The following is a 24492-nucleotide window of genomic DNA, read 5'->3' on the forward strand; positions in this document are numbered from 1 at the left end:
GGAACTTCCATAAATTGGGTTGGTATAAACATGGCTTTTTTTAAACTTCTCAGGAAGCAGAAGACTCCAGTTGACAAACTTGAAGAGATGGCTAAATTTGGCAGATATATGTTGGTTGGTTACCAAGGCCTGGTAAAGGGATTCATCAGTGGTGAAGGCATCACCCATAAATTTCAAAACCAGGGACTTTGTCAACACTATCCCATGTTCGTTTTCCCTATAGGATGGTGAGTCTGTAGTAATTGCTTGTAAAACTGGGTAAATTAAAGCTTGCATCTTGAGTTTATTTTTGACTTCAGGATCGGCCATTATCTGGAAGAATTAGAATATGCAATAATCAATCAGTTGATGAATCAGACGTCTCTCAATTGCCTACTCAGACATTTTTATATTTCTAAGAGAGAAAAAGTTCATCTGGACTTAGAACACTTTCAAAAACCAGGCCTGAGTAATTCCTGTAAGTTAACAACACCAGTGCTGATATTGTCTTCCAAATGAATGTGAAAAAGCTAGACAAATTCAAAGATTTATGTAATATAAACACTTCTTTTAAAAATATTTAGAAAGTAAATTTTAAGAAATTAATTTAAACCATTACAATTCATTAAATATTATTACTTTGTGATCATTAAACTAAATTTAAGATTTGTTCAAAAACCTTATTTAAACTTGTGGTTGAAATATTCTTTTCTATGAAAGGGACTTTTTAAATGATATTTTATTTTTATCCCCAATTACATATAAAAACAATTTTATTATTAATTTTTTGTTTTAATGTCCGAATTCTATACTTCCCTCCCTCCTCTAGATAGCAAACAATTAGATATAGGTTATACACGTTCAATCATGTAAAACATTTCCATATTAGTCATTTTGTGCAAGAAAATGGAAGGAAGGAAAGAAAGAAAGGAAGAAAAAGAAAGAAAGAAAGAGAAGGAAGGAAAGAAAGAAAATATGAAAGGGAGGTTTAAAAAATGTCTGGAAGTTTCAGTGGAAGAGAATTGAAGGCATAGGTTACTGTTCAGGAGTTTTAGGGGCAACCTCACTTATCTAGATAGAGGCAGACCAGTGTCATGACTGTTTTCAACCCACAGCTGCACTGAGATGGGGAAGTCAGAAACCTAAGAATGGATTTGATACTTCCATTATTTTTCCTTAAAGGAACCAAACAAACCAAAAATAGAAAGGAAAAAACCCTCCTGAGATAGGTTTGGACATAGTCACAGGGCTGCAGATAGAATCCTAAAGCCAAGTTTCCATTTCTTCTATTTCTTCGTCCTCCTTATTCTTCCTCTTCCTCTCCCCTTTCTGTCTCCTTTTTCTGCTCCTCTTCATTCCTCTCCTCTACTCTTTTCCTCTTCTGCTCCTTACTATTTTCTTTTCCTCTCCCTCTTCTCCTCTTCCTTCTGCTACTTCCCATTTCTACTCCATTCTCTCCTCTACTCCTCTTTCCTTTGCTTCTTCCCTTTACCCTCTTCTCCAACAAACTCAAACAATTGGGAGGTATGGCAATTCTGTGGGGGATGTTTTCTCTAACCCACTGGACCTGAAACCATTACTCGCAAACTGCATTTCATGAAAAAACAAATGATAGCACCAGAAGGAATGTAGGAAGGCATTGCTGAGTTTATGGAACTTTGAACAAGGAACTGAAGGCATCAGGAGAGCAGATGGTGGATTACCCCTTATCCAGAATGATGTCACGGTCAGCTGGTCAGTCAATGAGTATTGATTAAAAACTTACTATGAGCCAGGCATTGTGTAAAACATTGAGGATCCATATATGTGTATGTGTATATATGTGTGTCTGTATATATACACACACACGTATATACATACATATGCATACATATCTATATCAAACAAACCTGGTTCCTGCTCTTAAGGAGGTCACATTCTAATGGAGGGAGACACCACATACTCTTCAAATATAATCTCATCTTGATGACTTTAGAGGTTCATTCTAATTCTGAAATTTCAAGATTCTAAGACCTCTGTCCTATTAGGCCTTGGGTGCTGAGTCCTAGAACATACACTGAGTGAATGGAATGACAGTCATAGAAGTGTGTAGCAAGCCTCAGGCACAACACCTGCAAGTCTTTCTCCACAGTTGTTACACAATGTTTTAGGGTGAGCGCCCAGGGCTCTGAACTTCAAGGAGTCCCAGACAGGGACGCAGACTCGAAGGACAGAGTTTCTGAGCAAAGTGGAAGAAGTGGTGGCACTGAGACTAAGGAAGACCAAAGAGAATCATCCCAAAGCATCATCCCTAAACATTTACCAAGGTAAACTGGGTGATGCTACCCCTCATCATTTCACACAATAGCTGGTCCATTTTGTCAGGAAAAGATCTCTAATGAGTGGAGCTATTCCAAAGAGGAATGGGCATCCTTTCCTGGTAGTGGGGTCTCTATCTCCAGAAGTCTTGAGGTATATCCTGGATGACCATTTTTGGATATGCTGTAGAGAAGATTCCTTGGAAAGTTTGTGGTTGGACTAGTTGAATTATGAGGACAGTGGAGCAGGGGTGCTGAACATGGGCTCCACGAACTTTTGATAACTATTTTTTATTATAATTGGTTTCTTTGTAATCCTCTGCATTTTGTTTTCTATACTTGAAAACTTAATACTGAGGAAAGGTTCATGGGCTTCATCAAACTGCCGAAAGGGGGCCATGACCACAAAAAGGTTAAGAATCGTTGTCTTAGAGGTCATCTAGGCCAACCCCTTATTTTACAGATGAAGGAACTGAGATCTGGAGAGACCAAGATCACAGATGTACTCAATGCATGACTGACATTCACACCTAAGGTCTTGGATTCCAAATCCAGCCCTTACTCCATATGGCCATTCTTACCTTTATTTTCAAAGATTCAGTTTGTATCTGTCAGTGTGTTTGTGAGAAAGGGAGAGACAAAGAGTTTTTAGATGAGAGGGTGTTTGTAAAGGGAAAGGGGAAGTCAACTTTTAGGAGGGGTGGAAGTGGGAATGAGGCAGCTCCAGGGGAAGGGATAGTAGCAGATGCTGTTAAATTTCCCTCTTTCTCATCCCAGACAGTAGCATGACATGAAGTTGGCCAGGGAGTAGTAAAGTTAGGCATGGATTTGAAGTTCAGGGTCCCAAGGCATGAGCCTGGAGTACCAGGCAGGAGACGAAGGCTGAAATAGGGCAACACTGGAAAAAACCCCTACTTGGAAATTCTGAATGCTTTCCCCCAAAAAAGTAGAGTTATACTCACATACTAGTTTCCACAGGGCTATCAGATGGCCTTTTCTGATCTAGACTGAGAACCTCACATGCCCACCTACCCCCAAATCCTTATTGTACAATATTATTTCCTTTGGAAACCATGTTCTAAGTTTCAAACTATTTACAAATGAAATCATAGAACAGATCATTCATAATTAACGATTACATATATATACACGCTCTTTATAAATTCTCATTTAGCCCACTAAGGTATAGATTTACTGACTTAAAGCTAATATGTAAAGTGAATGGAGGCATTGTGAAGAGGAGCCATGCATGGAATCTATCCTCAATGTGGTCATGGACAACTTGGACTCCATTGCTGTGTAGGTAAGAAACATATGTGAGCCCATCATCTCTTAAGACATAATGCTTACAGATTATGATGTAAGTTAATGGTAGTTGGTGCAATGTTGAGTCATTAGTCAATAAAGAGGAGGTTCTGAAATCTACAATCTCTGGAAATTTTTCTACTGTCTTTCATAAATTGGGTTGGTATAAACATGGCTTTTTTAAAAAACCTCTCAGGAAGCAGAAGATTCCAGTTGACAAACTTGAAGAGATGGCTAAATTTGTCAGGTATGTGTCGGTTGGCTGCCAAGGACTGCTCAAGGAATTCATCAGTGGCAAAGTAATCATAAATTTCAATATCAAGGCCTTTGTCAATATTATTCCATGAGTCTGTAATAATCGTTTGTAAAACTGGGTAAATTAAAGCTTGCATCTTGAGTTTATTTTTGACTTTAGGATCACCCATCACCTGTAAATATTAGAATATGCATTAACCTATGAATCAGGCATTTCTCAACTGCCTACTGAGAATATTTTCATGACCCTAAGAGAGAGAAAAGTAATTTGACTTAGGAAACTTTCAAAAACCAGGCTAAGGAATTGCTGTGAGACGATTATGTCAGTACTGATAGCATCTTCCTAATGCATGAGAAAAGGCTAGGATAACTTCAATATTCATTTAATACAGAAATTTCTTCTTTTAAAAATTAAATGTACTGTCTTCCTTTTGTCTCAGGTCCTTGTTAGTGGCGCCATGGGTCACCAGCAGCTCTACTGGAGTCACCCTCGCAAATTCGGCCGGGGTCTCGGTCGTGCCGTGTCTGTTTGAACCGGCATGCCCTGATCTGCAAGTATGCCCTGAACATGTGCTGCCAGTGCTTCCGGCAGTACGCAAAAGACATCGGCTTCCTCAAGTTGGACTAAGTTATATTAATGGATCTTGCTTACACTGACCAATCAGTGACTATATACCATTTTACTGGATTCTGGACTACTATTTGATCTACCCTCCTAAAGATCTGATTCTGTTGTACAGTCTATGCTACCATTTGCATATATGATTAAAAAGGTCATCCTCAGTTATTAAAAAAAATTAAATGTACTTATAAAATTTAATTCAAACCATCGTAACTAATTAAATGTAATAATTCTGTTATCCATTAAATCAAATTTGAGATTAGTTTAAAAACCTTATTTAAACTTGTGGTTGAAATTGTTTTTTTCTGTGAAAGACTTTTTAGGGGAAAAAATATCTGGAAGCTTCTGAAAGAAGAAGAGAATGAAAGCTAGAGATCACTGCTGAGGAGAGTGAGGGGCAGCCCCACTCAGCAAGACAGAGGTAGATCAGTGTCTTGACTGTTTACAGCCCACAAGCTAAAGTGAGCTAGCGGAGCCAGAAAACTGAGAATAGAGGAATCTTAAATTAATTTTCAAGAAAAAACAAAACAAAGAAAGGAAAAATCCCTACTGATATACATTTGAACTTAGTCACAAGGTCTTTTAGACTGCAGATGAAATCACGCAGCTAGATTTCCATTTCTTCTCCTTCTTTCACTTTTCCCCTCTTCCTCCTCCTCCCCCCTTCCCTCCCCTTTTTCTCCTCTTCATTCTTCTCCCTTTTCCTTTTTCTCTCCTCTCCTCCCCATTTCCTCTCCTCTTTCTCCTCTTTTCTACTCCCTTTCCTCTCTTTCCTCCTCTTCCCTCCCTTCATTCCCTTTTTTCTTTTGCCTTCTCTCCTCCTCTCCTCTTCTCTTTTACCCTTCTCTCTTTTCTCCTGTCCTTTCCTTGCTCCTATCTTCTGCCTCTCATCTGTCTCCTTCATGTGTCCTCCACTTTCTTCTCCTCTCCCTACTCTTTTCTACTCCCTGTGCTCTCTTTCCTCCTCTTCCCTCCCTTCATTTTCTTTTCTCCTTTTGTCTTCTCTCCTCCTCTCCTCTTCTATTTTACCCTTCTCTCTTTTCTCCTGTCCTTTCCTTGCTCCTGTCTTCTCCCTCTCGTTGTCCTCCACTCTCCTCACCTCTCTCCCTTAATTAGCTGTGTGACTCTGAGCAAGTCATTTGATTTTTCTCAGCCTCAGTTCCCTCATTGATAAAATGAGCAAAATGATAGCACCTACATCACATGGTTATTGTGAATATTGAATGAGATAACCTATGAAGTGATTTGGAAGCCTGAAAGTACCATATACATGCTACTTACTGTTATTATTATCATATTATTATATCCTGTTTCTGACATTTACTAGCAGTAAAACCATAGACAAGTCTTTTCACCAGTTTCACCATCTAAGATGAAAATGATAATTCTTGTGTTATTGAGAGTTAGATGAGAAAAATGCTTTGTAAACCAGAAAGAACTCTATGAATACATGTTGTTACTATTGCAATGCAGCATTATAAAACTAAAGACACCTTTAGAGACCATCCTAGTCAAACCCACTAGGCTGTGAGACGCTTGAGTGAAGGGACTTTTGCCTTTCTTCGTATCCCTCAGTTCAGTTGTTCTTCAGTTGCATCTGACTCTTTGTGATCCCACTGGGTTTTCTTGGCAGAGATACTGGAGTGGTTTGCCATTTCCTTTTCCAGGTCATTTTACAGACAAGGACACTGAGGCAAACATGATTAAGTGCCTTGCCCAGGGTCATACAGCTAGTAAGTGTTTGAGGCTGTATTTGAACTCCGGAAGATGAGTCTTCCTGATTCCAAGCCCAGTGCTCTCTCCAATGTGCCACCCAGCTGCCCTTTCTATCCCTGGCACTTAACAAGATGCTTGGCACATAGGAAGCATTTAATAAGTGATAGGTGGCTGGCTTCTTTCTTTTACTTGAAGCCCGTACAACATCAAAGTGCAAGAAACACTTTGTCTTTTTTTTAGAGCATTCGTACATTTAGAACATATTCTGAAAAGAGACGAAAAAGTGTTTTTGTGTAAAGGAAGAGATTTCTATTATCAAAGGGTGTGAGGGATTGCTGCTGCTCTAGATGAACATTCTGATGCCTACTGTGAGTAGAAATAAATCCTTTGTTTGACTCTAACCTATGAAGTCATCTAGCCTTCAGGTGAAATTTGGATACTTTTGGAGAGAAAATGATCTATAGATTTGAGGTGCAAATTTGAGGACTCAGATCTCAATGCAACTATATGAAGTGATATCTCATTTGCGTGGGAACAGTTTAATGTTTAGAGACAGAGAAAGAGCTTTTATTTATTAAAATTTAGAGAAATATGAGTGTAAAGAAACACAGTTTCAAGGGCGCCAAAGAGATTGATAACCTTTTGGAGACTTTCAAAGCTCTGCTTATGATGGGTGCTTCAGCTAATTTGTGTGTACCTATTTTATTACTAAAGGAGGCGAAACTGAGAAAATGAGGAATCATAGAAATATTGGTAGACTGTGGTATGATTTTTTTTAAAAGACAATCAATTCAATAGGAAAATTTGCAAAATTATGACTTTTCAAGTAGAAGGCCAGTCACTGTCAGGGGATTTTCATTAAAGCTACCATAGACACAACAGCAGAAGAGCTCAGGGAGATTGAGGAAGAGACTTCTTCTGAAAAGCTGCTCTGTTGGAAACTGGTAGAAGCAATCAGTTGAGAGAGTTCAGATGAGCCATTCCTGATTGGTCAGAGAGAGAACTGACTTCTTTGACCAAGACTGCCAATGACAGCGGTAATAACCAAGGTAAAGCTTTTCCTAAAGTGCTTGTTACTGTCTGCTGCCACCTTTGGCATGAAATGGAAAAGCATATAGGACTTACACCTACTTTGGTATCATGGTGAGATGCAGCTTTGTGGCAGAAAATTCCACTGTAATGTGAACGGCACAGCTCAGGTGAGCGGATAACCTGTTCTGTTTGTCTGTTTAGTGCAAAGATAGCCAGTCTGATAAAAACTTGTCAGTTCTCTATCTTAAAGGGAATAGCTATTCAGATGAATAGCCAACACTTTCTAAAAACCCTTTTATGGGTGATTGTTAATGGAAAGATTTTTTAAAGATTTATGTATAGTTGGTTTAGAGAAGAGGATTCCCCCAGCTGAAAAATTATGAGTATCAACAGTCATTTAGTGACTAGAAAAGCAGTTCTTGTGGTGATAAGGTTCCTGAATAGACCAATAACACTCATGTCTACAATCCAGACTTGGTTACAGTTATCTCTTCCACATTGTGACTTTCCCCATCATGGTTTAAATATATCATGGGTCAGCATAAGAAATTAAATAGGAATTTTGGGGGGATTTTTGCAGAAGGCGCAGATGACACAGACAGAACCTATGACCAAATACTTAACCCAAATTTTACAATAAAGTACTGTAAACACCATATAAAAGAAGAAGAAAAATTCAGACTTCTTCTCTGGTAGGAAGGAAGGGCCAAAAAATTTTACAGGGATTTTCCAAATTGTGGGGGTGCTGTGCCCCTAACTCCCTCAAGGAATAACTGTACTTCACAGGGCTGTAGTAAGAATCAAATGAGTTCATCTTTGTAAACCATCTAACAATTATCTGGTACATGGTACTTAATAGATGCTCATTCCCTTTCCTTCTACTCCATCCTTCACCCCCAACCCATTTGCAGCACTACATTATCCGGAAAACAACCCTAAGCACTTTGAGTATGAAAACAATTTGATGGGACAGATTTCTTCAGGTTTTGGGTTGTCTAATTATGAATTAATTTTACAAACTAATGTAGTCATTAATTAATATGGTTAGTTAGAATATGGAAGAAATCCCTGTGAGAATGTTTATAATTAGATGTCTTTATAGTTGAAAAAACAGGTTACCAAAAGGAATCACTTCCTTAAAGACCGAATTCATTATGTTTATTAACTTTTCAATGGTAGATGCTATGTTTAACTGTAAGTTCTTTGAGAGTAGTATTTTTGAGTTTTTTGTTTTCGCCTGTCTTTGTATTCCCAGGACTTAGTATAATGCATGAAACATAAAAAGTATTTATATTTGTGGAATTTAATTTAAAATGTTCAAAATTTAAGAAATTGAGAAAGAAGGTATTTTTGTTTAAAGAGCCTCCTATGTCCAATCTCTTAACTTACCAACATACTTGTCTACAGTAGGTAAACTTTATAATGGCCAAGATGGGACATGCTAGTTCTCTGTGTCTGCTACCTGTAAGACTGAATAGTCATACAATTTCAGATCTGAAAGGCATTAAATACTCTTCTAAACCAACAGTTCTCAAACTTTTTGATCTCATGATTTCTTTATACTCTTAAAATTATTGAAAAAACCCCTTCCCCAAGAGCTTTTGTTAAGGTAAATCATATCTATTGATACTTACCATATTAGAAATTAAAACATTTTAGTGTTATTAGGAAAATAGTTTTGCCCTCATGGACTCCCTGAAAAAAATGTTCAGATATCAGCAGGGTTCCTGGACCACACTTGGAGAACCACTGATCTATTCCAATCCTTTCCCCTTCCCTCATTTTGCAGATGTGGAAAATGAGACCAGATAGGCACATGACTTCTCCAAAGCCACTCAGATAGTAACAGAATTGAAATTTGAGCTAGGTCTTCTGACTCTTCTGACCCAGCAGAATATAGTACATGAAAATATAAAAACATAGTACATGAAATACATAGTGATCACAAGAAAAAAAAGTGATTCCAACTGGAATAATTAAAAATGGAGAGCATCTTACCATATGAGTCACTGAAGCTGCTGCACCCCCACCAACGCTGTCTCCTGAAATGCATACTCTAGTGGGGTCCACACCATATTTTGCCAGAATTTCATCCTGTAGAAAGAACTTCACTACATTGTAGACATCAACCAATGGATCTGGAAAATGGTGTTTAGGTGCAAGTCTATAACTTTAAAGAGAACAAAACATTGATCATATGACTTTCACTGTGGTTATGTAGGCATCTCTCTATAAAAGAATAGATTCAGTGGGGGAATCAGTATGCCATGGTGAAATTCTTCATGTTAACTATTTTCCATCAGCTTCCATTTTCTGCAGCCAGCATGACAAGAGAAAGAGGCAGGATGATACCAAAAACTTGGGATACTCTCATATAGGTAGTATTGTTGCAAGGTCTATCAAAGATTCTAAGCTATTCTGGAGATGGTTTTAGGGAGTCTAAGAAGATTCTGCTCCACTTGTCCTCAAGATCCCTTTCTTGTATGGTATTCAAAACTTCAGGCAATTCCATTTTTCTCCAAAAGAAGTCCCCCTCACCAGGAATTTGTGAAATTTCTTTAGACAGGTTTCTATTTATTGTTCACTCCCCCAAATTACTAATGCCACCATGGAGAAGTTCTTGTAGTATCCCAGAACCAAGTAGAACATAGTAATGACACTGGTTTTGGAGTCAGCATTTTAGCTCAACTCTTGTCTTTGTCATTTATTACCTGTGTGATCTTGGCAAGTCATTTACCGGGTCCTCAGGTTCCCCAGACGTAAAATGCGGAGGGGACTTGAACTAGATAGCTTCAAAGATCTTCCAGCTCTGATTGTATTTCTTTGATTTCAGAGCTCCCTATCTGTATTTTGAACCGATAGGCATATCCACACTGCAGGATTATCTTCTAACAATTGTCACTGTATGTCCCACAGCATATAAGGGAAATGGCAGCATAAATAGTTCTCCCTGGGAGATGGATAATAATTTCCCCAGCATTAAGCAACCCTAGTGAAAATAATGGCACATGGCTATCATTTGGGACACACATAAAAAATGAGTTCTTTTGTCTGCCTTGGCCAAAACAAAACAAAAACAACAGTTTAAAAGAAAAACATTTTCTCTTACTCAGATGACACAACGACAGCATCCAGTTCATCTGATATCCTTCTCGTCAGCGTGTCATAAGGTAGCGTTGCTGAAAGGAAAAGTGTCAAATTGATGACATTGGCCAACACAAGTAAAATGTTCAGGTGTGACATGGGGGCCAAATTTAGATCCTGACTCAATTATTACACACTGGCCCAGAGCATCTTCTCATTTGGAACAAGGGCTATAAAATGAAAAGCATTCAGCATTATGTCAGGATCTAAAAAGTAGGAACCTGGCACTGAGATTAGGGGAAAAGCCATTTGGATGTGGCCAAGGTTTAATGTGTACCATCTCCAGACTCATCTCATGCTCCTACTTCCAGACCTTTCATTAAAGGGTAGCTTGGAGGATTTTATGCTCAATAGCAGAGTGCTTGGCACATAGTAAATGCATAGGAAACTTTTTTACTAATATGTTAATTCAGTGTTAGTCATCTCAATGGCATGTTGTGACATATGGTGTGGCATAGTGTGACAACATCACCATGTTTTTCCTCAGAGATCTTGGAAAGTTGGTTGGAATTCTAGATTTTCCTGCAGTTTCTCCAAACACCCAAGAAACTTCATATCCAAGATTCCTTCCAGGTTGCCATTAGAGGTACAAGAAGCCAAAGCTTTTCAGGTGTTTTAAGGGGAAGTATAATTTAAATATATATATATGCATATAATATATATATAATATATATATATAGATAGATAGATAGGTAGATAGATAGATATAATTGTATCTGTGACTGTCATGTATTGGAATAAGAAATCTAGCAACCAGAATTTTAACAGAAGTGATACAGCTGGAGAAAAGTGTTTAAAAGAAGTGGTTTTGACTGCCAGGATACTGGTCACTGTCCTGCCATGAAAGGGACTAACCAGAGACACAATAGTCAGAATAGCCAGAAGACTATTGAAAGGTAGGAGGGGGTGTAGCAATTGTGTCAGGAATAATAGCACGATCTCAGTACCCATAGGAGAGAATTACAGATCCTTGTCTCTGAGAATGAAAAATGCTAATAACATTATATTTAGATTTGTATTCCATTGGACTCCATCCTAAAATGTCTGCTGGCTAATGCTTCCTCTTCCCTTTAGTTTATGTGTGTCTTCTTGTATCAGGACCTGGGTTATGATTGAAGGGAAATAGGCTGGACTTTTCTGGCTTCTGGGATGATAAAGCATTTCTTAGGTCTCTGCTTGTCTATGGGTCTTTCCTCCTCAGCATTATTTTCTGATGATTTTTTTGGTGACTTCTCAGTCTCTTTTGATGATCTTTATACCTGTCATACCCATATGGGTGTTTCCCAAAGTTTTATCATTCAGCCTGTTTTCTTCTCCCTCTATGTTATCTCACTTGCACTGGAATGGAAGGTCTTTAGGGCAGGGGCTGTCTTTCTGTTCATATTTACATCCCCAATGTTTAACACAGTGCCTGGAACATAATTGTCATTGTCATTGTTCATCCTTCATTCTCAGAGAGGAACATAGTAAATACTTAACAATGCTTGCTGACACGATTTGACTTGGCTCTAGGATCCAACTACTTCCTGTTCCTCAGAGATGACATTCTTTCTTCTGATTTTTTATTCTGGCTGCCTTCCATGCCTAGAATGTTCTTCCTCTTCATTTCTGACTCCTAGTTTCCCTGGATTTCTAAAGAAAGAGAAAGAGAAAGAGAAAGAAGAAGAAAAGAGGAAGAATGAGATGGAGAAGGAAAAGGAGAAGGAAGAAAAGGAGAGAGAGGAAAAAGCAGGAGCAAGAGAAGCAGGAGAGCAGGAGAAGAGAAGGAAAAAAGAAAGAAAAGAAAGAAAAGGAGGAACAGAAAGAGGAGGACAGTAGCAACAGGAATGATCAGTAATAATTGGCTGTATAATTATCATGTCCATACTTGAACTGGAAAGGGTTGAGACCATGCACTTTCTTTCCATCTATTTGTATCCCTAGCACTTATCATAGGGGTTGACATAAAGTAAAAGCTTATTTTCATTTATTGATTGATTCATTATCTGTCATTGCAGTGGTGGGGAACTTTTGGCATAGAATGATGAATATATTGTCATTAGAAGTCCTTAGAGGGGTGGTTAGTTTTGCTTAATGTTTTTGTGTTTGTTTTTTTCTCATCTTTATTGTAAGGGAAACCCAATATTTAGAAATAAATGTGGTTAAAATAAAAGCTATCAGCACAGTAACATATAAAAACTTGAAGGAAAATAAAACCCCAGCTCCAAAAGAATAATTTAAGGCACAGATCTGTCCCTCCTTTACTCATGATGTCTCTCTCTGCAGAGATGGATGATTCTTGTATTACAGATCATGGAATTTCATGAATAGAAAAGTTTTATTGTTTCCCAAGGAGATTATATACTCACCAGGACTTCCAAAGGTAACTCCACCACCATGAATATAAATCACAGCTCTCTTTAGCCCATCCAGTTTTTTTGTTGGCACATATAAACGTACCGGAACACCGGCAAATGTTGTGTCAGTCACTGTAAGGTTTTCATCTGAAATTGGTGCTGTATTCAGTAACCTAACTGTCATGAAGAAGAATTCTCCATGGTGCATCAGCCCTAGCTTCTCAATAAGAAAAGCCTATGAATGCAAACCAAAAAATAAGATGAATAATCATTTTAGGTGAGACCATGACATAACATGTAGATCTGGGACTAATCTTCCCTCATATTAATTTGACATGAAATACTTCTCTTTCCTCACTCCCTAATTTTATTATTAAATGAGGAATATAAGGACAAGGAGATTTCCATTTTTATTTTAAAATCTTCTCCCATCCAGTTCTGGGAAGAGTTCAGTTTAAGAACTGGACTGTCACTGTACAACTACTCCCTCCACAGGTGCAGTTTGCAATCCTCTCAGTATTTCTCATCCTTTTGGGATTTGCATCCATGCCATTCCGTAAATTCCATCCAGAAATGTAGAACCACAGGAAGACAATACAATTTCGAAGACACAGGAGTCAATCTTTAAGAAATATCACAGAGCAAAAGATTGGAAAAGATCATGAATGGTAATATCAGTTCTACCTCTCAAAAAAAAAAAAACAAAGATGGCAAAAGGAATCAGCAACTATAGACTCAGATTTATTTCAATGCAATTCAATAAGAAGCTAAGTACCTACTGTGTGTCAGGTCTCACTCTAGGTACTGGAGATACAAAGATAAAAATAAAAGAGTTCTTGCCCAAATGCCTACTTTTCTATCTCTATGTAATTCTTTGGAGAATGGTCTGTGTCCACAATGATGAAAATATGTGAAAGGAGCAGGCAAGTTTTCCTCCATTATTTTTAGAGTCATACAATGCTTTGACAATTGGACAGAATATAGATGCCATCATGTCTTTTTAGAGAATTTTTAAAAATTGACTTAATGCAAAATTCAGCCTTATGAGACCTATTCTGGCTTATCCATACATATTAACATATTGTGTTACATATATGTCATATATCTATGATCTTTGGTCAGGAAGATAACTTTGATAAAATCTGCTTTGGTTTCATAATCTACTGAACAATAGTGCTGAGCAAGGCACAAAACAGGGAGACATAGGCTCTCCAAAGATGTACATTTGTATTATAGATTATGTCTAGCACAAAGTTCAAGTAGATGAGTAAAAGCTCCTATTTTCAGATAGTGCTCTATTGGCTAAATGGAGTCTACCAGGATGACTCAGTAGTCACTCAAAAATAATCAGTGTAGCCATCAAAAAGCCAAAACAAAGTGGATGCAGAATGCCTATTTACCAGATGATAGAATGCTTTTGTAACCCATCTCTCCAGAGAAGAAACTACATTAATGTATATCTTGGGACAGGCAAGACAGATGGACAAATAGTTGGATCCAGAATCCAGGAAGATGAAAAGATCAGGCTAGATCTTATTGGGTAACAATAGAAGGGCATTCTATACGCTCTTGAGTTACTTTCTGCTACAAAGGCCTATCTTTTTAATGTCAATATCCTCTATGGGATGTCATCTAGCTATGACTATGAGGATACTATAGTTTCAGGGGGAAAATGACAGCTTTAGTTGACCCAAATTACAATGGAAAGATGCAAGATGGGGGGGACAGTATATATGGATTTTGACCATCACCAATGGTGAATTGTGCTTTGAGAGGTGGCATAAAAGCCATCATTCAAGGAAATGAGAGATGGGAACATCTTGGGGCAGAGGAAAGAGTGTTGGACTTGGAGTTTGAGGACTTGAGTTCAAATTCCCATTATGCCACTTACTACCTGTATGGCCTTGGAGAAGCCATTTTATTTCTCTCAGTTTCCTCATCTGTAAAATGAGAGATTTTGAATAGATGATCTCTAATATACCTGCCAACACTAGATCAATGAGCCTGTGATAAAAAAAGGATTCCAGTGGGTCAGGCATGCTTAAAAATAAACAGCCTAAATGTTGCATTCATTTACATGCAATGCTATAAGAACCAGAGATATTCAAAGAAACAAAGGTAAAGTTTTAGAATAATTAGAAAGTTTAAAAAAAAAACAGGAACAAGAATAACAGGATGAAGATGCCAGAAAGTATGATGAGTACATTGCCATTTGCATTACCCTGATGAGACCATCAATGGCAGCGATTAAAAGTACTTAAGCAGAAGAGAAGGGAATGACTTGCCCTGGTAGTAGAAGATTCATTGCAAAGTCTGTTGACTATAAACAAAATTGGCTTAGCTGGATAAAGAAAGGATTATCCGAATAAGCCTCCTGAAGACCAAGAAGGATGTTTCTGCAAGTGTGTTGGTAACCTTTTTGAAAGGCTTTTGCATGCTTCACTGGTGAGAGGACCAGTTGGAAAACAGGGCTGGAAGAGCCCTTTGTATTGTTCATCCCACCACAAACATGCATACACATATGTTATCTATTGAGCTCAATACCTACCTGGAGTCTCAGGGGTCAATTCAACAGAAAACTGAGCCTATGATGACTGAAATGTAGATTCACCCTAGGCTATAAGTCTGAAAATGAATGGAAATGCTCAGCTCTTCCTCCAGGGAAGGGGTTCTTAACCTGGAGTCCATAAATTCTTTTTAAAAATTGATCTCTGTATTTCAATATAATTGCTTTCCTTCATAATCCTATGTACTTGATTTTATGCATTTAATGGAGCGAATATGCATGTATATAGTCCCTGTTATGCGTCAAGCCCTGTGTTGAGCAAACCTCACCACAACCCTGTGAGGCAGGTACTATTATTACCTCCATTTAACAGTTGAGAAAATGGAAGCAGAGGTGAAGTGACTTTGCCCAGGGTCACACAGTAAGTGTCCTAGGTCAAACATGAACTCAGGTCTTTCTGATTGCAGGCCATCTACTCTAACCACTGTACTACCAGCTTCAAAATATAGTTCTCTTGAGAAGGGATCCACAGGATTCACCAGACTGACTGCCAAAGGGATCCATGGCACAAAATGGTTAAGCCTAACTCTGACACCTCGGAGAATCTCACATAGGACTATATTTGGACAGTCTGCCAGTGACATTCATTAAACAGTTACCGTCTGCTGGGTATTGGGCTAAAAACTGGGAATAGAAAGAAAGGCAAAAATTGGTTCAGCAAGCTTACATTCTATTGTGACAACATACAAGATGTATACATAGATAGAAGGAATCTCAGAGGGAAGGCACTGGGTAGGGGGTAGGGGAAAAGGAGGCAGAGTTGGGAGACAGAGTGTAGTGTTTAGGAAATAGCAAGAAAGCCAGTGTAGCTGGATCAAAAAGTACATGAAAGTGAGTAAAGTGTAAGAAGACTGAAAAGATAGGAAAGGGCCCAGCTGTGAAGGGCTTTAAATGCCTGAGGATTTTCTATTTGATTTTGGAGGTAATAGAGAGCCACCAGAATTTTGAGTATGGGATGACAATTGCATTTTAGTTAAATCACTTTTGTGGAGAGTAGAGTATGATTCAGTCTTGAAGTAGGGACACCAAGAGAATGAGCAATCCAAAATTGATTGACAAAATGATAGGTCAGTAAACATTTATTAAGCACCCATTATGTATCAGGCACTCTAGTTTCTGTTCTCAAGGAGTTTACAATCTAATAGGGGAGACAAAATTCCAACAAATGCATACATACACATGTTACATATATATGTGTATGTATGTATATATGTGTATGTGTGTATATACATTTGTATATGTGTGTGTGTGTGTGTGTGTGTGTACATACATATATACAGGATAAATAGGAAACAACAGAAGGAAGGCACTAGAATTAAGAGGGGTTGGAAAAGGTTTCCTCTAGAACAGGGCTATCCAAAATGTGGCCTGCAGGGCCGCCTACAAGCATAGAAATTTACATAAATTCTTTAGTAAATGAAATGGAGCTACTGCAGAGCTCTCACTAAAATGGAAATCAGAATATGTTGTCTATTGTTTCAATAAAAACCTAAGGTTGGACAGCCCTGCTCTAGAAGATGAGATACAAGTTGGAAGTTGAAGGAAACCATGGAGGCCAGAAGGCAGAGCTGAAGAGGGAAAGAATTTTGGGCATGGAGTATAACCTAAGAAAATACCCAGAGCAGAGAGAGGCTGTCAGCCTGGAGGCCATTGTCCACTGGGGATAGGGATGGAGATAAGATACAAAAAGACTGCACAGATTGGGGAGAGGAGCTAGTTATAAAAGACTAAGGGTGCCAAGCAAAGGCTTTTATACTTTATCCAGGAGATGATAGGGAGCCACTGGAGTTAATTGAATGGAGGAGGACAGTGTGTGACATGGTCTGACCTGTGTAGTAGGAAAATTGTTGGCAGCTGAATGGAAGGTAGACTGGAGTGAAGAAGCACTTGTAAAGAGAGGGTAAAGACTGTGGCCAGATGGCTTTTATCAAGGTCATCTCTGATGGAAACTTGGTTGAGAGAAAACTATGACATTAGCTCATTTATTAGATTTGACCTAGTTGTCTCTCTTGATCCTTGGCAAGTAAGTCGCTTCATCTTTCTGTACCTCTGTTGCCTGAACATGAACTTATAAGGTTGAACTCAGTGGCTTCCAAGGTCCATTCTTATCCTAAATCTATGATCCAAGGGTGCTGGCACTAGTTCCTTGATCTCCCACAGTAGTCTTGATGAGGGCACAGTCTCTGGGAACCCCTTGAACCCTTGAACTCTCCTTGAATCTTCCCACTTGATCTGGCCTTGGCCTGAGGCTATAACCATTAAGCCCAAATGCCTACTTGCCCTGTCCTCTATTGTCCAGGTATTTCCCACCCTTAATCCTGTTTCCCATCCTTAATCCTGATCAAAGTATCTATACCCTAGCTCTGTTACCCTAGACCCCTCCTCTGGTCACCCCAGACCACCCCTCAATCCCTCCCACAATCTTTGTGTATATAATCTCCATTTTGCCTCCATGAAGGTGGTCAGATCCAATCTAGCTCAGATTGATCTGGCCCGCTTTCCTTACAGGCATTACAAGGGGTGGGATCTCTTGGGGCAGGCCTATTTCGCTAACTTTTAATAAACTTTATCTTTTCCCTTGGCTGAGAAAGCTTGAGTCGAATTCTTTCGGCAGGACCCGGTGTGTTGGTACTTTGGGGTGTCGAGCACCCCTCACCCCAAACCCTCATCATTATGGTTCCCTGACCGGGAAGAACTGCTAATCTCAAGTTCTTCTCCAGCCAAGACTGAAGGTATGTGAGCCTCCCCCTCTTCCAATCCCCCTCCTCACTCTCCAAGCATTTTGGATATGCTTCTCAGGCCTGACCTCAGCAGGTCCCAGTGGGTCGGACAGCTGTCCTGTTCAGCCTGACACTATCAGGTGGTTCTTGGTCCAGTGGTCCCAGTGGGTCGGACAGCCAGGCGGCTGTCCTGTTCATCCTGACGCTATCAGGTGGTTCTTGGTCCAGTGGTCCCAGTGGGTTGGATAGCCAGGCGGCTGTCCTGTTCAACCTGACACTATCAGGCGGTTCTCGGTCCAGTGGTCATGTCGGAGGCCGTGAACCTAAGCATGGTTTCTGAGGCATGGAGGACATGGATGGATGCCCCATCCGGAAGCATGTGCCAGATCCTTTCAATTGTTTCAGCGCTGGGAATTTGGGAAAATTTCAGGTATCTTTTGTATACTTTGTTTTCTTGTTTTATTTTGTTTGTCTCCCAACAATTACTCCTAACTTCTCCTCTACTAAGGAGGAAGGAATTTCCAGCCAAAGGAACCCCTACTCAGGTTTTGGCCTCATGGCCTGCCTCTACTGCAGGCCCTGCAGCATCTATCACCATGGGCCCTAACCCCAAGGCAATCCCTACTCAGGTTCCAGCCTTGGGCCCTGCCCCCACGGCAATATCTCCTCCCCTAGCCCCTCTCTCTGAGGTAGCACCCACTTGGGTCTCTGGGGTATCTTCCCCTCTGACCTCTACCCCTCCTTAGGTATCAACTGATTTTCTCCCTTGTCAGCCTGATCCCCTGGCCTGGCAGTCCAATCTAGTTCAACCAGCACTGCCCAGTCCCTACCTCACAAGAAGTGGGACTTCCTATATCACTCCCCAAGCCTCAGTCTCCACAGCAACTTCAAGGCTTTTTCCCCTGAGGGAAGTGCCTGCCTCCTCTACGGGGACGATCAGGGTACACGTTCCATTCTCCATTTCAGAGATCATTCAGGTTAAGGAGAAGCTGGGGAGATACTCAGAAGACCCCACTAAGTTTACTGAGGGTTTTAGGGATCTGTCCCTGCAATTTGAAGGGGCAGCAATCCTTAGCATGTATTTCATTAATCAGTCTGCCTCAGATGTTAGGAGGAAACTGCAGAAATTGGCCATGGGACCCCAAACACCTCAGGTCCAATTGCTGGAGACGGCCTTTGGAGTTTTCAACAATAGAGACCTGGTTGCAGAAGAGGAAAGAAAATGCAGGAAAAGGGCTAGAGACAGAGAACATGCTCTATTGTTGGCTGCTGCCATGGCCAGGAAAAGACCCAAGGAGCGCCCCTCCAGGGAGTCCCCTTGGAAGCCCATTGGCTTGGGCAGTGGGGAAACCTGCCTTCGAGGACACAAGGAGGGTCACTGGTCCAAGGAGTGCTCCTCTAGGGCGCCCCCCTGGGGGAAGCCCCCAGGATCCACGCCTCCAGGACTCTGCCCAGCATGTAACCAGGAGGGACATTGGAGGAAGGATTATCCCCGAGGTTGGAAAAGTGGTATAGCCTCCTCCCAGTACCCTGTCCTCCAGTCTTCTCAAGACTTGGAAGGAGGGGAAAGCCTGGTGCTTGGCAGTGCTCCCACTTTCTCCACCTCTCTCACGGAGGCCTGGGTGAAATTGAGGCTTAAGGTAAGGTTACCCACTTTATCACGGCTGTGTTCTCTTGTTTTAACTAGTTGCTCTGGCCCTACATGCCCCTCGACCCATCGGGTCATGGGCATCAAGGATCTGTTGTTTGAACACTCCTTCTCTGGCCCTGCCCCATTGTTGGGAAGGGACCTGATGGTGAAATTGGGGAGCCAATTTTCTCTAGTTAAACTTTGCAGGTCTCTTTTCCCTCTGCTCACCAGACCTCCCCCAGAACTGTGGGAGACAGTCAAGCCAGTTGTTTGGGATCAGAGAATTCCTGGCAAAGCTGCTCAGGCCACCTCTGTCCTTAGTCGCCTCAGAGAGTCTAATGTGTTCCCCAATTGCTGTCAATATCCAATTAAGCCCAAGGCCTGGGAGGGACTGCAACCATTAATTGAAAGACCCCTTAAGCATAAAATCCTTGTCCCTTGTCAATCTCCTTGCAACATTCCAATCCTTCCCATAAGGAAGCCTAATGGAGAATACAGAATGGTTCTAGATCTCACGGCTGTTAATGAAGCTGTTATTGCTCTGCATTGCCACAACCCATATTGGGGTACCCAGTGGTTTTCCACCCTGGACCTCAAAGACGCCTTTTTCTGTATACCTTGGCACCCAGACTCACAATTTATTTTTGTCCTTGAATGGATACTTCTAGGGGAATCAAGTTCATGTCAGCTAATATGTACAGTTTTGCCCCAAGGGTTTCGAGATAGCCCTCATTTATTTGGCCAGGCTTTGGGAAAAGATTTAAGGGACCTGAAATTAACTGACAGTAGCTTAATTCAGTATATGGATGATATTCTTAATTGTAGCCCCACCTGGAAGGCTTCTTTGGCTGTGGCCCCAGAAACCCTGAACTTCTTAGTTACTAGAGGCTATAGGGCCTCCTTGAACAAAGTCCAGATAGCATGCCAATCTGTAAAGTATCTGGGCCACGAACTAATGCCTACCTTTCAATCCTTAACCTCGGACAAGAAGAGGACAATATGGCCCATTAAGCAACTCCAAACTTTTCTAGGCATGGCTAGATTTTGTAGATTCTGGATCCCTAATTTTGGTCTCATTGCTAAACCTCTTTGTGACTCCACTCAAGGCCCTGACTCGCTCCCTCTAGAGTGGGGCCCCTACCAGGCTAAAGTTTTTGAGGTTTTGAAAAAAGTGACCACCACTCCGGCCTTAGCTTTACCTAAATTAGAAAAACCTTTCACTCAGTATGTTGATGGAAGGAGAGGACAGGCTTTGGGAATCCTAACCCAGTTCTTAGGATCTGACCCCTGTTTTCCAAAACAATTAGATTCTCTGGCTGCTACAGCCATTCCAATTGAGGAAGCTTCTAAGCCTCTAGCAGACCAGCCCCTAGAAGCTCTGACTTGCCAGAACACCCTGGAAGCAGAGGGCCACCAGTGCCTGGCTAACCACAGGCTCACCAAACATCAAACTTTGCTCTTAGATACCCCCAATCTAATTTGGATGTGCTACACACTCGTGAACCCTGAAGCAGTGTGGTACACAGAACAAGTGGTTAGGGGAGCTAGGTATGAAATAGTCATCTTTAATTCCCTCTGGGGAAATTGTCTTTTCTCAATACTCATATACTGCCTGTTTGCTGCTTGTTTGCTTAACCTCTTTGTCAAGTTCATCTCCTCCAGGCTCCAAGCCATCAACTTCCAGATGACTGCTCAGACCAGGACCCATCCAAGCAGGGACAAACTCTACACCCCTTGCCAGCAGGAAGCAATTTCAGAAGCTGAGACCTTCGTCCCTGACCCCAAAAGAATTTGGGTCCCATTTGTTTGAGGGCGGGAATGATGAGGGCACAGTCTCTGGGAACCCCTTGAACCCTTGAACTCTCCTTGAATCTTCCCACTTGATCTGGCCTTGGCCTGAGGCTATAACCATTAAGCCCAAATGCCTACCTTGCTCAGTCCTCTATTGTCCAGCTGTTTCCCACCCTTAATCCTGTTTCCCATCCTTAATCCTGATCAAAATATCTATATCCTAGCTCTGTTACCCTAGATCCCTCCTCTGGTCACCCCAGACCACCCCTCAATCCCTCCCACAATCTTTGTGTATATAATCTCCATTTTGCCTCCATGAAGGTGGTCAGATCCAATCTAGCTCAGATTGATCTGGCCCGCTTTCCTTACAGGCATTACAAGGGGTGGGATCTCTTGGGGCAGGCCTATTTCGCTAACTTTTAATAAACTTTATCTTTTCCCTTGGCTGAGAAAGCTTGAGTCGAATTCCTTCGGCAGGACCCGGTGTGTTGGTACTTTGGGGTGTCGAGCACCCCTCACCCCAAACCCTCATCAGTCTGTATTACTTTCTGACCTCTCTATTCCCAAGGAGTCTCACTTTGAAAAAGTACTAGGTGCCTATTTGTACAGGGTCTTATAGAACAGGCCACCTTGAGCTCTAATCCCTTCAAATAAGACAACTTGGGTCAGCTCCCCTTTCCTCTGCCAAATCAATTCTTCCCATAGAAGACTCTTGTACTGGGCAGTAAGGGGACTTTCAAACAGCTGAGGAAAATTAAATAAACACTAAACAAATACATGAACAGGAGTGAACTTTTACATTCAATAAAAACAAAACAAAAATAGGGAGCTAGAGATAGAAGTTAATGAAACTTCAAATTTAGCAAAGACATTAAAATGAGTCTCAAAGAGTTATAAAATAAATGGGGAGGAGGTGGAAGAGAAGACTTTTATATCAACAACAACAACCACTAAAATTCTTCTGTATTTCTTCATTGTCTGACTTCTCATCTAACTATATATTTCTACTAAGCAGGGACTGTGGCACTCTGTGTCTTGCACAGTACTATATGAAAACAAATAATACTATCTCATTGATTTAACCAAAAATAAAATTAATTCCAGTTCCAACTAATAGAAAGAGCACATACCACTTGAAATCCATAAAATCCACAAATATGCAGAATGAAAATATTTCTCTTACCAGATCCACAAAAGCTCTGCAGAGTGAATTATAGATCATGATTTTCCATTGTTCTTCCACGTTCTCTGGTATAGGCGAATATACATAATAAGCTATGAGAAGACAGGAAACCACAGTGCAGAGAGTTTTGTGGCCCATATTGTCTCAGTTCATCTCCTTCCTGGAGCTGGTTGAGATTGAGTTTATTGTCCTTTTGCTCTGAACTTAAGCAATAAGGTGAAAGTTTTGAATTTGGATGTCCTTCAAGTAGTATGACCATCTGTACCACATATCTTTTTTTTTAGTTAGAAGATTGACCAGTTGTGCTTCTTTCCTGCCAATGAGTCAACTCACGAAGACAAAATAAATGACTCCTCCTCATTTTAATGAATTCATAAGTATTTATTAAGGCCCTGTTGTGTGCATAGCCCTGTGCTGGTGATACACAGTATAATATAAGCAGAGAGTTAAACATACAAACAATTCTTGATTGTCTGCCTTCATGGAGGACACCATTAGCATGGATACCAAGAGGCTAAACTCAGACCATTGTCATCTCTCAACTGTTGTCCCACCTTGAACTTCTCTACCTTGCTGCTGATGACATTAATGAAGCTGTTCAGTCTTATCTTTCTGTCTTATATGCCCTTTTCCTCCAGCTCTCCCTCTCTCTCTCCCTCCCTCCCTCTCTCTCTCTCTCTCCCTCTCTCTTGCTTTCTTTCTCTCTCTCTCTCTCTCTCCCTCTCTCTCTCTGTGTGTGTGTATGTGTGTGTATGTGTGTGTGTTAAGGTGAGCATGGTGATGCTGGCAATAAAATGGAGAAAACGATCAGATACAATTCAACTCAGTTGAACTCAGTAAATATTTAACAAGTTCTGATGGTTTGCAGAGCATATTTCTGCTTGCTGCTAGGGGAACCAAACTCAACTACAAAGTTGAGTAAAGATGTGAGTCAGGCCCTTATCTAGTATATATCCTTTACTTGCTGCTGCTGCTGGAGACAGTAGTAGGAGCAGTAGCAGCAGCTCACATTTATATAGCACTTAAAAACTTTGCAAAACACTTTGCAAGCATTATTTCATTTATTGCTCACTTCATAACTATTAAAGGGACGTTATTATTATCCCTATTTTAAAGAAGAAGAAACTAAGGCTAAGAAAAATAAAGTGATTTGTTCAGGGTCACAGAGCTGGAAAGTAGTGGAGGTGAAGATTTGAACTCAGGCCATCTTGACTCCAAGTTCAGGACATGAGATGGAAGAGAATGTAATACAAACAAAGGTATTTACTTTTTCTGTGATTTCATTAATGTGAGTGCTTCCTCTAACATAGATTACATCCCCTCTGAGTCCTTTTATACTATAACACTCAAGGAGCCCTCTCCCATTAGATTATAAGCTCCTTGAGGGCAGAGAGTATCTTTCACACTTCTTTGCATTTTCAGCATTTAGCACTATGCCTAGCACCGAGTAGGAACTTAATAAATGTTTACTCACTCACAGTCCAGCCCTCTTGTCTGCAGACTCTCAAATTTTCTATGGGGGTCCACCCACAGGTTTAGGAGCCTGTTTCTCCTGCCATTGCTGGGATAAGCAATGGAACATGCAACCTGTCTATTGTTTACTCTTTCTCTTTGTCACATGACCCATCCTCCCATAATGAGTACAATATATCATGAATTTCTGCAAGAGGCAACAATGGAAAAGGCTATATAAATTAATTGCAATTGGACAATACTTGTTGAGGTTACGAGATGCTTAGCTGAGATTAACAATTGCCCAACTTGTGGGTGTGGACTAGAATTCTATTCTAGCTAGTACTATGAGTTCTTGTTGTTCATTCGTGTCCAAGTCTTCATGATCCCATTTGGGGTTTTCTTGGAAAAGATGCCATAGTGGTTTGCCAGTTCCTCCTCCAGCTCATTTAACAGATGAGGAA

At 40.5% G+C, this 24492-nt stretch overlaps 2 pseudogenes; one reads left to right on the forward strand and one right to left on the reverse strand.

The window, feature by feature from the left end:
- Window positions 1-3432: 3432 nt before the first annotated feature.
- LOC118848651 lies at window positions 3433-22714 on the reverse strand (annotated as a pseudogene).
- On the forward strand, window positions 4282-4464 carry LOC118848653 (annotated as a pseudogene).
- Window positions 22715-24492: the final 1778 nt, after the last annotated feature.

This window comes from Trichosurus vulpecula, chromosome 4 (assembly GCF_011100635.1).
Source record: "Trichosurus vulpecula isolate mTriVul1 chromosome 4, mTriVul1.pri, whole genome shotgun sequence".
NCBI lineage: Eukaryota > Metazoa > Chordata > Mammalia > Diprotodontia > Phalangeridae > Trichosurus > Trichosurus vulpecula.